At 42.6% G+C, this 13,009-nt stretch overlaps 1 pseudogene; it reads left to right on the top strand.

Moving 5' to 3' along the window:
- The window catches only part of LOC115109265 (potassium/sodium hyperpolarization-activated cyclic nucleotide-gated channel 2-like), a 103,484-nt pseudogene that overhangs the window by 43,832 nt on the left and 46,643 nt on the right, over window positions 1–13,009 (top strand).

Consider the following 13,009-nt stretch of genomic DNA (forward strand, 5'->3'; position numbering starts at 1 on the left):
ACCTGTTCTCAGATGATTGAATGTTGTGCTTTTGCCAAAAAGGTTTTTTGAAATCTGACACATCGGTTGCATTAAGAACAAGTTTATCTTTAGTTCAATGTAAACATGTATCTTTCATCAAAGTTTATGATGAGTATTTCTGTTATTTGATGTGGCTCTCTGCAATTTCTCCGGATGTTTTGGAGGCATTTCTGAACATGGCGCCAATGTAAACTGAGGTTTTTGGATATAAATATTAACTTGATCGAACAAAACATACATGTATTGTGTAACATTGAGTCCTGGGAGTGTCATCTGATGAAGATCGTCAAGGGTTAGTGATTAATTTTATCTATATTTCTGCTTTTTGTGACACCTCTCTTTGGTTGGAAAATGGCTGAATGCTTTCTGTGACTAGTTGCTGACCTAACATAATGATATGTTCTGCTTTCCCCTGAAAAGCCTTTTTGAAATCGGACACTGTGGTTGGATTAATGAGAAGTGTATATTTAAAATGGTGTAAAATACTTGTATGGTTGAGGAATTTTAATTATGAGATTTCTGTTGTTTTGAATTTGGCGCCCTGCAATTTCACTGGCTGTTGGCGAGGTGGGACGCTAGCGTCCCGAATGATCCCAGAGAGGTTAACTTCTTACGGCTGAGATCCCGTTAAAGGGATCGATATGACAACAGCCAAATTCAAACAACAGAAATCTCATAATTAAAATTCCTGAAACATACAAGTATTTTACACCATTTTAAAGATAAACTTGTTGTTAATCCCACCACAGTGTCCGATTTCAAAAAGTCTTTACGACGAAAGCACACCATCTTATTATGTTAGGTCAGTACCTAGTCACAGAAAAACACAGCCATTTTCCCAGCCAAAGCAAGGAGTCCCAAAAAGCAGAAATATAGATCAAATTAATCACTAACATTTTGACGATCTTCATTAGATGACAGTTATAGGACTTCATGTTACACAATACATGTATGTTTTGTTCGATAAAGTTCATATTTATATCCAAAAATCTCAGTTTACATTAGCGCGTTACGTTCAGTAACGTTTTGCTCCCAAAACATCCAGTGATTTTGCAGAGAGCCACATCAATTTACAGAAATACTCATAATAAACATTGATAAAAGATACAAGTGTTATGCATGGAACTTTAGATAAACTTCTCCTTAATGCAACCTCTGTGTCAGATTTCCAAAAAGCTTTACCGAAAAAGCACACCATGCTATAATCTGAGAACAGCGCCCAGAGACCAAAACAAGCCATACAGATATCCGCCATGTTGTGGAGTCAACAGAAGTCATAAATAGCATTATAAATATTCACTTACCTTTGATGATCTTCATCAGAATGCACTCCCAGGAATCCCAGTTCCACAATAAATGTTTGATTTGTTCGATAAAGTCCATAATTTATGTCCAAATACCTCCTTTTTGTTCGCACCTTTAGTTCACAAATCCAAATTCACGACGCGCAGGCCAGACGAAAAGTAAAACAATTCTATTACAGTTCGTAGAAACATGTCAAACGATGTATAGAATCAATCTTTAGGATGTTTTTATCATAAATCTTCAATAATGTTTCAACCGGAGAATTCCTTTGGAGTCAACATTGTTAATGTTTTGTGGTCATTTGATAATTAGAAAATAAATGATCAAGCATTTTAACCTTCAATCATGACTTGAAAAAAGTATTTAGTACACAATTATTATCATGGGGGAAAAAAGTATTTTTATTTTTGCAAAACTATATATTTTTGTGTCCCTTGCTTGAGCATAGTACTTTGACATTTTGGAATGAGGAGTTTGTGGGGTGGCAGGGTAGCCTAGTGGTTAGAATGTTGGACTAGTAACTGGAAGGTTGCAAGTTCAAACCCCTGAGCTGACAAGGTACAAATCTGTCATTCTGCCCCTGAACAGGCAGTTAACCCATTAGGCTGTCATTGAAAATAAGAATTTGTTCTTAACTGACGTGCCTAGTAAAAACATTTAAAAAATATTTAAAAAATGCACCATATAAGAGCAGGGAATATACAATAACAGGAGGGAACAACACCAAAAGAGAAGGGAACTAATTCTGCAGTACACAGGACTTGAAACACCATAATAGTGTTTTTAAACTTTTCCCAGCCTCTGGCAAGGTGTTGCACATCTCCTGATTAGGTGGTGTGTGGTACCATTTCATGTTTCAGAACACCTCACGGTGAATGTTTCAGCACACCTTAAATCTGTCCCAATACCCTCACAACCATGTGTTTCAAACCTCCAGCAAAGTTAAGGTGCTGTCTCCTTTAAGGTATTGGCAGCTCAGTTACCACTAGTTTTAGTGTTTTAGTTGGCGTGAGTGAGGTCTTGTAAGATGACTGAATCGCCTGGTTCACACTCTGTTGGAGCTCTACATTGTAAACAACAGTCGGGAGCATCTCTTCTCTCCCCTGTCTTCGTAGAGGGGTGTTAATGGCCTAGTTACTATATAGGGCAACTTCTCCTGTCTCAGGTGTGGTAGCCTTTTGGTCTTATGTTTTTGGGGGCTTAATTGGTTCTCCTGCAGGGCTTTTCTGGAACACACACGCATGCACACTTGCACGATAGGGAGACAGGCCCTTTGACCACAGCCAAAGGGCCACAGCTGAGAAGTGTTTACAAGGCTGTGACCACAACACCAGTGCATCACTCAGGGCTGGGTGTTCTAAACAAACACTCACCATAATAGGACAAGCCTTGGTCTTGGAGAGGGAAGGAAAGGGGAGGGAGGGAGGAAGAGGAGGAGGGGTGGGTGGAGGAAGGGAAGGAAGGGAGAATGAGGGAGGATAGCTGTCTTATGTCTGATTGATTGAGATTTTTGACATTCCACACTTACTGTATCTCTCTTGATCATGTTCATCTCAACAGAGCTATTAGTGCCTGATGAGTGCAGGAAATTAGTGGCATCATCGCAGAAGTTATTTGGTGTGCTTCATTTCTCAAGGTAACTTACGAAAATGCAACAGCTGTGTGTTCAGAAAAGCAACTGTGCATAATCGGTATCGGCAAACTTACTTACTGAATTTCGATAACTAATCCAATCATGAATCCAAATCCTGTCCATATCCTGTTGTAACCAGATAATGCAAATAATGTAATCTGGCTCCATCTTTTTACATTTTTTATCATGTGTTCATTGTCTTTGTTAACGTAAGCTAAGTCCATGTGAAATTGTGAATGAATAAGGTGTTACACACCACTGACTGTCCTCTCTTTCTGTCCCTCTCGTGACAGATCTTCCATATGACCTATGACCTGGCCAGTGCAGTGATGCGTATCTTCAACCTGATTGGTATGATGTTGCTGCTGTGTCACTGGGATGGCTGTTTGCAGTTCCTGGTTCCCATGCTGCAGGATTTCCCCCAGGACTGCTGGGTCTCCCTTAACAAGATGGTGGTAAGTGCTGCTAATGCCATGTTCAAAACAACTGGGAACTCTGAAAAATATTAGGTCAAATCATGATGTCAGTGATCTTCAGGTCAGGAAGTGGCGTTCGCGAAAGAGGCCCAAGTCCTCGAGTTGGAATTCAGAGTTGGAATACCGCTCAAATCGAGTTCTCAGTTGCTTTGAATGCACTGAAGTTAGAATATCGAGGATTTCCGAGTTCCCCTTTCCCAGTTGTTTTGAACGCGGCATTAATACACACTCTAGAGCAGGAGTGTCAAACAAATTTCCCCTGAGGGCCGCATTCTGTCTTCAATGAGGTCCGGAGGGCTGCACTGAAAATAGGTTACATTTCCTCGCGGTCCAAATGCTAAACATAGTCCTGTATCAATCGTTTTTTGAATTTTCGCTCCCTGAATGTCTAGCTTTCATTTCTGTGATTATTGTGAGCTGGACACAGTCAAGAGACTGTATGAATTTAAGTCCACTATTATTTCTAGAGTTTCGATTTGGTTTTAGTAATTTAAAAGTATACTGGGTTTTGTTTTCCCCGCGGGCTGTATGTTTGACAACCCTGCTCTAGATTTTAGATCCATTCCGTACTCTAGGGGCCTGTTCCCGTATACCAGACTGGACTCACTGGACATACGTTTGGTATTTTACGTTAATGTTTGCATCTACGAAAGTATGAGGTGTTACATTTTCTCTGGCTACTGAAGACAGAAGGTTTACATAGGAGCTGCGGCAATTTTAGCATGTAAATATTGGTGGGGCAAAAAATATATATATTGGGGTGTGCATGCCAGCAAAATCACTACACAACACAACACTAAACAATACATGAATCACACTATAACGGTGACAAACGGTACCCACAAACTGTTAGGACCAACATAAAGCTGTCCCAACAGCAGTACCAACAGCAGTCCCAAAACCTTACCACTGCTACACCTGGCTATCAGCGGAGCCTTGTCCGCTTGCCCTGCGGTAGCAGAGAGAACAGTACCGCTTGCTGAATAGTGCCGCTTGCCACACGGCAAGCAGAGAGAACAGTCTATGACTAGAGTGGCTGGAGTCTTTGACAATTTTTAGGGCTTTCCTCTGACACCGCCTCGTATAGAGGTCCTGGATGGCAGGAAGCTTGGCCCCAGTGATGTACTGGGCTGTTCGCACTACCCTCTGTAGTGCCTTGCAGTCAGAGGCCGAGCAGTTGCCATACCAGGCAGTGATGCAACGAGTCAGGATGCTCTCGATGGTAGATGGTAGCTGTAGAACCTTTTGAGGATCTGAGGACCCAAGCCAAATATTTTCAGTCTCCTGAGGGGGAATAGGTTTTGTCGTGCCCTCTTCACAACTGTCTTGGTGTGCTCGGACCATGTTAGTTTGTTGGTGATGTGGACACCAAGGAACTTGAAGTTCTCAACCTGCTCCACTGCAGCCCCGTCGATGAGAATGGGAGCATGCTCGGTCCTCTTTTTCCTGTAGTCCAGAATCATCTCCTTTGTCTTGATCACGTAGAGGGAGAGGTTGTTGTTCTGGCACCACACAGCCAGGTCTCTAACCTCCTCCCTATAGGATGTCTCATTATTGTCAGTGATCAGGCCTACCACTGTTGTGTCATTGGCAAAACTTGATGATGGTGTTGGAGTCGTCCCTGGCCGTGCAGTCATTAGTGAACAGGGAGTACAGGAGTCGACTGAGCACGCACCCTTGAGGGGCCCCTGTGTTGAGGATCAGCGTGTCGGATGTGTTGTTACCTACCTTTACCACCTGGGGGCGGCCCTGTTTGTGGGTGAGTCCCAGAAAGAGGGCCAATTATTTACAAATTCTACCTATTGGGAGGGGCAGAAAACAGTTTTCAGCCAGCGTTTGAGTTGTGAGACTCTGTTGTAGAGCTCATCACTCCCCCTAACTGGTAGGGGGCCAGAGACAATTACTCGATGACGACACATCTTTCTGGCTAATTTACACGCTGAAGCTATGTTGCGCTTGGTGACCTCTGACTGTTTCATCCTAACATCTTTGGTGGATAACAATACCCCTCTATAGTCTCTACACTCGCCAGTTTTAGCTTTAGCCAGCACCATCTTCAGATTAGCCTTAATGTCGGTAGCCCTGCCCCCTGGTAAACAATGTATGATCGCTGGATGATTCGTTTTAAGTCTAATACTGCGGGTAATGGAGTCGCTGATGACTAGGGTTTTCAATTTGTCAGAGCTAATGGTGGGAGGCTTCGGCGTCCCAGACCCCGTAATGGGAGGTGTAGAGACCAGAGAAGGCTCGGCCTCTGACTCCGACTCGCTGCTTAATGGGGAGAACTGGTTGAAAGTTTCTGTTGGCTGAATGAGCACCGGTTGAGCATTCCTACAGCATTTCCTTCCATAAGCTATGAGAAAGTTATCCGGCTGCAGGGACTGTGCGAGGGGATTTATCATACTATCTGTACTTACTGGTGGCACAGACAGACTCTGTTTCATCCTTTCCTCCACTTGAACATAGCCTTATTTGTATTATAGCACATTAGATGACTATCATTCATATCCCACTAGCCCAGCTCAATGTAACATCGATAGGTTTAGGCTACTACATGATACTAAAATTTTCCCAGTACCCATCAAGAGATTGCTACAACCTAGCCTATGAATGAAAGTTTGCAACGTGGGTGCACAGGTCATGATCATTTTTTGTAATCAAGGTGACAGACAGTGACACATTCAATACCGGATTGCACACTCTTGCCTGCATCTAGGTTATAATCATTAGTCCAACAGTTGCAAATGAGAGTTTCTATTGGACAAATTCAGGTATGTTTATCTCCATTTGGATTGCTTCCGTTAAGAAACGTTTTTCAACGATGAATACACCCCTGATCATGTGCAAACACAGATCACTTTCATAGCAGCCACTTACAAACAGCTTGTTGTATATATAATTCCTTCTCACATCTATCTATATTCTCTCCTCCTTTCACCTTTTTCCTTCACTTGTGGACCAGACGTGTTTAGATAATTTACCTAAACACATCAGCTGTCTGTGACCAGGCGAAAAAACATTTGCAACCTGCATATCATGACTGCTAACCACTACACACAGCCTACATCATTGTCACGTCATAGTCAACATAGCTAGTAGAAGTAACGCGTTAGTAAACCAGCTACAATCATGCAGCACAGTGTACACTCAGCTGCAAGCAATTTAGCGGTTAAACTGGTGGAAGAGTTCTAGTGTTGGATTGCCATAGTCAGCTAGCTAACATAGCATCCCTTTCTGTTTGTTCCAGGTGTTTGAGTAAGCTAAACTAGCTTGCTGCATTCGATGCTAGCTAAGAAGGTGAAAGTGAAGTGAAGAAAATCTATACTATGAAATATAGCTAGCTCTCTCTCTCGCTTCTCCTTAATTTTGGAAGAAATTAATGTGTTCAAAACTGTTGTCTTTCTCCCTATTTGAGTCAACTACTCATCACATTTTATGAACTGTAGCGCTAGCAAGATGTAGCTTATGCTTTCAGTACTAGATAAATTCTCTGAAGCTTTGATTGGGTGGACAACATGTCAGTTCATGCTGCAAGAGCTCTGAGAGGTTGGAGGACGTCCTCCGGAAGTTGTCATAATTACTGTGTAAGTCTATGGAAGAGGGTGAGAACCATGAGCCTTCTAGGTTTTGTATTGAAGTCAATGTACCCAGAGGAGGATAGAAGTTAGTTGTCCTCGTGCTACACCATGGTGCTACCCTACAGAATGCTGCTGAGGATACTGTAGACCTTCATTGCAAAACAGTGTGTTTTATTTGGTGATGTGAATATATTTAGTATAGTTTTTATCTAAAAATAAAAATATTTTAATGTTTCACTATTACATTTTTATGAAATTCATTGAGGAGGATGGTCGTCCCCTTCCTCCACTGAGGAGTCTCCAAATGTCCTCCAAGACGTATGATAAGTTACATCATCCAATTCGTATGCTATTGTACGACTGGGGTAAGACATATGATACTATACGTCCTCTAATTAATATGATATTGCACGACCACTATTCCATTCATAATGTAACGTAAGGTACTAAATGTAATGTAATGTATCGTACTAAATGGAAGAGAACAGATTTACATACGGAATCTCATGAATTGCCCTGAGGCCAGGTTGAGACACAGATTAAGCCTATTCCTGGACTAAAAACACTTTCAGATTGAGATTCTCCACTGAGGATGCTTTATAGTCCAGGAGTAGATTTAATCTGGGTCTGGAAAATCTACCAATCTACCTCAAAAGAAGTCTGAAGTAACTCATCCATAGCTCACTACACTTTAGTAAGGGGATGGGTTCAGTACACCTCACTGCATTCTGTATCAGAAAGTAGGCTGGCCCTCTTTGAAGTTGTAGATCGATGCTTTGCACTCTTTATGTTTATAAACCCTTCTGCATAAACTTCTGCCTACCTTACTTCATTGTTAACTTACAGACGTACAATATACCAGACCCAGTCTCAGGAATAGCTAACCTGGGAGATTCTGTAAATCTGCTTTTAGTTTTTTCGCACCTTCCTTGTTGAATAATCTCCAAGGCTCTCTAAAATGTGACGAATTGGTGACTCTAAGGCAATTGAAACGGCTGACTGAGGACCTTTTTACTGAAGAATGTGTTTGTTTTCTATGATTGTGTTTAGATTTTAGTGTATTGATGTGAAGATTAATGTCTATATTAATGTGTGTTGATGTGACTCAGAATATTGATGTGTATCGTGTATTGATGTGTGTACAGGAATCTGTAAAAGGGACCTTGGTCTCAGCATGACATCCTGCCAAAATGAAGGTTAAATAAAAAAATAAAGAGAAAACACACACGAACACACGCATCTCGGTCCCTTTACGTTGCTCAGAGCTGGGCTCTCTCTCTGTGTGTACTCCGCGCCAGTTTCCCTGAGAACAGTTGTCCCGGTGATCAGTTGCAGCCTGAGAGCAGGCATATCCCAGCAATCAAGGTCATCATCTCTCCAGAGGCGAATGGCTTCAAATGAAAGACGCAGCGTTAAATGATCCATCTCCATGTCACTCGAGACTTGTTCACTTTGAGTGGCTGCCTGACTACTCACTGCATCCCGCTCCCCTACACGGCAAGCTCTGCAACCTCCATGCTGCTCAGAGAACAGAGAGAAATACACACACATTTTTGTTTTATGCCTTCCCCAAGCCATAGCCCTAACTTTAACCACTTGGACCTAAACTTAACCCTTTGAGTTCTTGTTGTAGACTCAGGTGTGAGAGGCTTTCTGCCGACTAGCTTTAGGCCCTGTGGGAGAGAATTGCCAGAAGGTCTCTCCATCAAACAGTCAGTCATCATGTTAGTATGCGTTACCTGACCCTCCCTGATCTGACCATTGACACAGACTGTTCTGCTATAAGCCAGGATTTAAGTTTACAGCAGGCTGATCAAATTAAATCAAATAAAAAATGTGCCCTCTGTTATGTAATTCAGGGCCAGGTGCTTTCATTTGATGTACCGTATACTGTATAGGTCTTAGATCAATGGAATTATAATAAATCCCTGGATCTGGGTAGAGTAATCCGAATCCCTTGCCAGGGATCATCCGGTTAGAGGACGCAGAACAGCCATGGGAAATACAATTACTCATATGAATGACATATGCACTTACACACGCGTGCGAACGTGTGCATGCACACACACACACAAAGTATACTTGACTGATGTGTGTGTTATATCACTGTCTCTTTATCTTTAACCCCTGCAGCATCAGACAAGAACTCACTCACACACACACACAGTAGCTGATCATTAATATTTCAAGCATCCTACCATGCCTACACCTGGCCCTTAGGGTTGGCAAAAATGCCCATACCAGTTAAGGCAGCTAATATGGTAAATGTAGCTGAAGAGGTTACACGTAAACTCCGAGCCACAGCAACCATTACACACACACACACACACACACACACACACACACACACACACACACACACACACACACACACACACACACACACACACACACACACACACACACACACACACACACACACACACACACACACACACACACACACACACAGCATGGTGGGTAAATATTGGTATTGTCCTACCGAGACACATAGGAAATGAATGTGTCAGTGCAGTGGAGGTTGTTCAGTCATCTGCACTGGGGACTGGGTTTATAGATCACAGACACTCTGTGTGTGTGTGTGTGTGTGTGTGTGTGTGTGTGTGTGTGTGTGTGTGTGTGTGTGTGTGTGTGTGTGTGTGTGTGTGTGTGTGTGTGTGTGTGTGTGTGTGTGTGTGTGTGGTGTGTGAGGCAGCATAGAGACGTTAGTATAAAATCCTGTAAATTCAGATAAGCTACAGCGAGCGGGCCGAGCCAGAGCAGCTCGCTACAACATGCCTCCAATAGTGGCCCTTTTTCATCCATGTTTGTACCGTTACCTCTGGCTCTGGCACAGTTATTTGCTACCTAAACTCATATGTCAAATAGGCCTGGTGATTGTGAGTATACACCATACTGATAGATTTTTTTTTTATTGGGGCTTCATCTTCCATTAGATGGATGAGTGTGTTTCCTTGCACATAGTGTATGTGTGTGCATGAATGTGCGTGTTTATTTCCATCTCAGAGCTTTGTGAGGGGCTGCTGCTGGTGTTTGCCTGGCAGGCACACTCTGTAGGCAGCATGCTGATAGACCAGAGAGAGAGTTAGAGAGAGAGAGCAACCTTGGGAAAATCCTCTGCATTATCATTAACAGCAGACTCACACATTTCCTCAATGAAAACAATGTACTGAGCAAATGTCAAACTGGCTTTTTACAAAATTACCTTACAACAGACCACTTATTCACCCTGCACACCCTAATTGACAAACAAACCAAAACAAAGGTCAAGTCTTCTCATGCTTTGTTGATTTCAAAAAAGCTTTTGACTCAATTTGGCTTGAGGGTCTGCTGTAGCCCCCGTCCACTAGAACTGCAGCCCCCGTCCTCACCCTACTAGAATCTGAAGTCAAGTGTCTACTGTTTGCTGATGATCTGGTGCTTCTGTCCCCAACCAAGGAGGGCCCACAGCAGCACCTACAGCTTCTGCACAGATTCTGTCAGATCTGGGCCCTGACAGTAAGACAAAAATCGCGGTGTTCCAAAAAAGGTCAAGTTGCCAGGACCACAAATACAAATGCCATCTAGACACCGTTGCCCTGGAGCACACAAAAACTATACATACCTTGGTCTAAACATCAGCGCCACACATAACTTCCACAAAGCTGTGAACGATCGTAGAGACAAGGCAAGAGGGGCCTACTATGCCATCAAAAGGAACATAAAATTTGACCTAGCAATTAGGGTCAGGCTAAAAATACTTGAATCATTTATAGAACCCATTGCCCTTTATGGTTGTGAGGTCAGGGGTCCGCTCACCAACCAATAATGGGACAAACACCAAATTGAGACTGCATGTAGAATTCTGCAAAAATATCCTCTGGATACAACGTAAAACACCAAATAATGCATGCAGGGCAGAATTAGGCCGATATCCGTTAATGATCCAAATCCAGAAAAGATACGTTAAATTCTACAACCACCTAAAAGGAAGCGATTCCCAAACCTTCCATAACAAAGCCATCACCTACAGAAATATTAATCTGAGTCCCCTAAGCAAGCTGGTCCTGGAGAATATAACACAATTAGACCCAGCCAAATCATGAGAAAACAAAAAGATAATTACTTGACACATTGGAAAGAATTAAGAAAAAAACTGACCAAACTAACTGACCAAACTAGAATGCTATTATCAAACTAGAATGCTATTAGAAAACAAACCCAATTGTTATAAACTCCCATATCTATTGAGTGAAATACCAGGGTGTGCCATCACAGCATCAAGATTTGTGACCTGTTGCCACAAGAAAAGTGCAACCAGTGAAGAACACCGTTGTAAATACAACCCATATTTATGTTGAATTATTTTCCCTTTTGTACTTTAACTATTTACACATATGACATTTGTAATGTCTTTATTGTTTTGGAACTTTTGTGAGTGTAATGTTTACTGTTCATTTGTATTGTTTATTCCACTTTTGTTTATTGTTTAGTTCTCTTGCTTTGGCAATGTTAACATATGTTTCCCATGCCAATAAAGCCCGTAAATTGATTTGAAGTCGGGGGCTGAAGCTGCCCCTAGCACAGAGAGAGAGAGGAAGGGCCATATGAGCACACATGCATACACATCCGTTGGCAGTGCTGAGTGCCCCCAAGATCAGCACCTATCTATCACCGTCCCATTATTTCCTTCCATCCACGTCCCTCTGTCACATTTTAAAACAATCTGATGCCTCCCTCACATTTCCCTTTATTTCCCCCTGAACCATTTCCCAACAAAATCATTTTTAATGGAATGCAAATGGGGTCGAGTGAAATTCAAAACGGATACAATCCAATCCAGAAGGAGTCAATCAATGACAGTTGGGACTGCTCTCTTTGGCTCTGCTTTGTACAGCTAGGACAGTCTAACTCCGAACCAACAGTCCTACAATTAGCTGAGTAGAAGCAGTGACATCACTCTAAAGGATTACACCTGTAGCCAGGCAGCGTTTCTTAGTCAGTGTTGCTGTTAGCGGGCTGAGGAGAGAGTGTTTAACATTTCTCTAGTCTCACTGTATAGACAAATCAAAGGCAGAGTGGCTCCTCATTAGAGCCCAGTCTGAAGTGGCCTTCTACACCTGAACCAACAGCACTGTGCTGGAGTGATTAGGCCTTCAACAAGCAGCTTGCTAGCACAATGGAGTCATAATGTCTTAGCTACTACAGAAGTGGGATTGCAGCTTTCTTTCACACACTTTCTTTTATTGCCTCTCTCTATCTCCATCTTTCTCTCTCTGTCTTTCCACTATCTTTTCATTTCTCACTGAAGCCTTAGAATTTGAGAGTTTTAGGTTGACCGTAGTCTTGTTCGGCACAGTGATATTGAAAATGTGGTTTTATTGCAGTGTTACTCTTTCTCTATAATGCACTCTTTTGTAATAGAAACCCTGCTCTTTCTCTCCCAACAGAATGACTCGTGGAGCGAGCTGTACTCCTTTGCCCTGTTCAAAGCCATGAGTCACATGCTGTGTATCGGTTATGGGCGCCAAGCCCCAGAGAGCATGTCTGATATCTGGTTGACCATGCTCAGTATGATCGTGGGAGCCACCTGCTACGCCATGTTCATCGGCCATGCCACCGCCCTTATCCAGTCCCTGGACTCATCCCGGCGCCAGTACCAGGAGAAGGTAGGTACACCTTCCAACTCATCCCAGGCCGTCAATGAGGTCTAAGCCATTTAACAAAAAAAGAAAATGATTTTTATTGAACCTTTATTTAACTAGGCAAGTCAGTTAATAAGAACAAATTCTTATTTACAATGGCGGCCTACCCCGGCCAAACCCGGAGGATGCTGGGCCAATTTACAATGACCAGGTGAAAATTCAGGGCCATAGACATATAACTATGGCCTGGAGTTTTCCCTGGTTAAGTCACAAACTCAGGAAAATTCCTGTCACTGCCAGTGTCACTCAGTCTCAGTGTCCTCACTGATTATCAAAGCACGTGGTCATGTCTCTTAAGAAGGAGAACATTGC

This window comes from Oncorhynchus nerka, linkage group LG25, assembly GCF_034236695.1.
Source record: "Oncorhynchus nerka isolate Pitt River linkage group LG25, Oner_Uvic_2.0, whole genome shotgun sequence".
Classification (NCBI taxonomy): domain Eukaryota; kingdom Metazoa; phylum Chordata; class Actinopteri; order Salmoniformes; family Salmonidae; genus Oncorhynchus; species Oncorhynchus nerka.